Raw genomic sequence first — 3,942 nt, forward strand, 5'->3', positions numbered from 1 at the left:
CACCCAAACAATCTCCCCGCTTCCTGTTCCTACAGAGTGAGTGTCTTGGTCGAATTGCACAGCTAAGCGAACTCAATCTGAATCTATTGAAAAACAAAGCAAGTAGAGTCATCAAGTATAAAGGCCTACACATCTTTGGGCTTCCCTGGTAGCTCAACTGGTAAAGAATCCTCCTGCAATGCAGGAGATCCTGGTTCAATTCCTGGGTTGGGAAGATCCCCTGGAGAGGGAATGGGCTAGGCGACCCACTTCAGTATTGATGGGCTTCCCTGGTAGCTCAGAGGTTAAAGCGTCTGCCTGCAATGCAGGAGACCCAGGTTCGATCCCTGGGTTGGGAAGATCCCCTGGAGGAGGGTGTGGCAACCCACTCCAGTATTCTTGCCTGGAGAATCCCCATGGACAGAGGAGCCTGACGGGCTCCATCGGGTCACAAAGAGTCGGACACTACTGAGTGACAAAGCACAGCACAAACATCTTCATTTCAACTCAATTATGTGCTCAACTATTGAGTGGTTAGCATTTTCCAGGGATGACACCAGTGATTGTATTGTAAAGTAAAATAAAGTAAAAATAAAAATTAAAAAAAACACACAAAAAAACACAAATAAATAAATAAATAAATAAAAAGTCTGGACCAAGAGTTCTCAGAGTGTGGTCCCAGAAGCAACAGTATCAGCCTCATTTAGGAATGTATTACAAATGAAAATTCCCAGACTGTACCTGGGACTCAGCTGAATCAGAAACTCTGGGAATGGGAACCAGAAATATGTATTTGAACAAGTCTCTCACGTGGGTGCATGCCCAATGTGGAGAACATTTGCTCTAAAATGATGGCTTTTAATTCTGGTTGCCCTCAGTATCACCTGGGATGCTCTTTCAAAATAGCAGACAGGTTCCACCACTGACCAATTGAATCACAACCTCTGGGGGTGAGACCTGAGCCCTGGAAAATTTTTAAAGCTTCTCAGTTACTTCTGTTGCACAGCCAAGTTTGGGAACCATTGATCTAAAGGCCCACATTCACTATAGTCATGGATTGTAAATAACTAATGCAAATCAAACTGGGATAGCATTTTAGAATAAAGAGACTAAAAAAGGCGATGGAGAAGTAAAGAGTAACCTGAAACAATGCTGGATGCTATAGCAGATACACTTCCAAAGCACCAGTGCCGTAACATTTATTTCTTGTTCTTGCGACAGCCTAGTGCAAGATCCGCAGGTCTCTGATTCACGCAGCCACTCAAGAGACCCAGCTCCTTCCATCTTGCGGCTCCATCCTTCTCTAGGTCCTTAGAGTCCACCCCATTCAGCAGGTGGATGAGGAAGAAGAGTAAGGATCTCAGGTTGTGTGGCCCTCTTCAAACTTCATGGGAGGGTGTGAACCCAGAAAGAAGAACCTGAGAGGGCTTTCAGCAGGCAGTCCTGTGGCATCATTACGATTTTCTTCAAGGGACTGTCATCAAATATCTGGAACAAATGAATTGCAAGTTTGCAGAAAACATATGAACTTTGCATTCCCATTGGTTATATATGGACCTCCCACGCATTTCCAAAAAAAGGCAAAGAAGTTATATAGCTGGATCCCCTAGTTAGATAACTTGAAAACAGAAAAAGAGTGAATGTTTTGAGGACATGGTGAAAATAGCAGGTTTTGAGGAGAAAGTCACAATGAAGGAAAGAAGAGGAGGAGACTGTTAGAACCTTCCGGACGCCTTGAAGAAAGTAATTGTACAAGTCTAAATATATCTGAGATGTTTAGGATAGGAAGATGACCAGACAGATATGCCAGTGACTGTTTCCCTACACACATTTATGTATATTCAAGCAAGCTCTCCATATATTGTGGGGTGTGCCCTTTCTCAGTTATGATGAGCACTCGGCATCAGAATGTGCAGGAGAGGTTGCATGAGCTGCCTTCTGGGTCATGTAGTGGCAAGTTAAGGGCAGCCATGATGAGCTGTGGGTGGTTAGGAAAAGGCAGTGGTTCTTTGGGAGCCGAGAGGGTTATTTACAAAGCTTGGGGTATTTTAGGCAAACCATGCTAAAACCTGACTTTTTCAAACATGTGCCAACAGAGGTTTCAAAATTGGCCAGAGATGATGGTTCTTGGGTCTAAGGCAAGTTAGCTACATCTCCTGGAATTAGATTTTTAAAGTATACTTCTATTCATTGATTCAAGAAGGCACATGGAGAAGCTAATGTTTGCCAGAAACTGTCAGGCCCTGGAGATGCAGCTGTGATCAACACACAATGTGCACTCTGCCTTCTCTGAGCCTGCACCTGATAGGCAGAGTGGATGAATAACTGACTCTTACAGTGCAGTGTGGTAAGTCTTTTGTGGGATCCCAGACGATGCTCAAGGTAGTGATGACCTAGTCTTTGGAGGAAAGCACGAATTGTGCTTTTTATAATATTTATATTTATAATTGTGCTTGACTGTAAATAACTGACTCCATCTTCTCACCTTAACCTCTTCCCAGGAAGGGGGAAAACGGTGGCTTTAACAATTAAGAACTTATTATTTCCAGAAGCAGGTGGTCCAGAGTTACATGACAGGTCAAAGATGACATCAGGGCTTTTGCTCAGCCATTCTCAGCATATGGATTGTGTCGTCGTGGTTGCAAAATGGCTTTTAAAATTCTAGGCAGTGGTTCCCCATCCCAGGCAGTATGTAGCGGAAGATCAGATGGCAACATGTCAGAGGAACCTGTTGGGAGGTTTCCAGAGTCTCAGTCCAGTACCTTCATATCTTTTTGGCCAAAGCTGTGTCCCATGAGCTACACCAGATGCCAGAGTCGTGAGAAATGTAGCTTTTGGCTTAAACCTCTGCCTCATCAGGCTGAAGCGGACTTGTATTCATCAGGAAGAAGCCACAGTAGCTACCGGGGAGGTGATTCCAGCAACCTGTCCTGGGGGCTGGAGTAGGTGAGGGAAGCAGGCGCCGTATCGCGGCCTTCATGGGTTTTGGGTCTGTCTCTGGAGCTCTCACCACGCTGGCAGTTTCAGTGACCACAAGGCTGGAGCAGGTGAGGAGACCTGCTGAAGGCTGAATTCTCCCCCACTTCTCCCCATCTGGGGCAGAACCAGCTGCCAGCGGGCCTGACATGCTCTGCACTGGATGCGACAGGGAACTGGATTGCCCTCCCTGACACTCACCTTCAGAGAAGACCTCAAAGACACAACCATTCCCACGTAAAGCATTTGAGTGTTTTTTCACATCATACTAATTCCTCCCAGCAAACCTGGAGGAAAAGAAAATGTGTGGTCCCAACATAAGGATAAGGAAACAGAAAGCAGAGAGGGTGGGCACTTGCCCAGGGCCACACGGCGGGTTGGCGGCAGACACTGGCCTACAGTGCAGAGCGTCTGCTTCTCTCCTATCCAGGTCAGGTGCGGATGCCCATGAGTGCCCGTGTTGAGCAGGGCTGAGCTGAAAGCCTGGCTCAGGTGAGCCGGAGGATTGGAAAAGGAGGACAGATGCACTGGGGCCACAGTCAGTCATGGTAGGGTTGAGACAGCCCACGGTCAGACGCTCCAGGATGGCTTTCCTGGCCTCAGCCTGCCAGGATGGCCCCTCCCTGGATGAGTTTGCCCTCTTCTCCCCATCAACCCAGCTGGTTCTCTTCCCTTCACATGGGGCCTGAGAAAGTTGACCTTCTTCTCTTCCGTCCCTTTTTGCTCTCAATTCCTGCTGAGCCTCCAAGGCTGTGAGCAGGGTTCAGGGGAAGCCGCTCAGAGCAGCCTTGGGATGGACAGCCCTGAGTCTCCTGGCGCTTCCCCTTTTCCTCTCCTCTCTCCCAGCCATGGCTCTGGGTGTCTCCCCTGTCCTGTCCACACCGGGCAGCCATGGCCTTACTGTTAGTCGCTAAGAGGAACTTTCACACTTCGCCCTGGAGCACGCCTGGTCCTTAAGATCTGGCTCTAAGCTGGGTCTCCACAGAG

The 3,942-nt window shown here is 47.7% G+C and overlaps 1 non-coding gene across 1 annotated transcript; it reads left to right on the forward strand.

Annotated features, from left to right (window-relative positions):
* The first annotated feature begins 266 nt into the window (after positions 1 to 266).
* On the forward strand, positions 267 to 338 carry TRNAC-GCA (transfer RNA cysteine (anticodon GCA)). The gene has a single exon. It is a non-coding gene; the product is annotated as a tRNA-Cys (tRNA).
* Positions 339 to 3,942: the final 3,604 nt, after the last annotated feature.

The sequence above is a fragment of the Ovis canadensis genome, chromosome 15 (assembly GCF_042477335.2).
Source record: "Ovis canadensis isolate MfBH-ARS-UI-01 breed Bighorn chromosome 15, ARS-UI_OviCan_v2, whole genome shotgun sequence".
Taxonomy (NCBI): domain Eukaryota; kingdom Metazoa; phylum Chordata; class Mammalia; order Artiodactyla; family Bovidae; genus Ovis; species Ovis canadensis.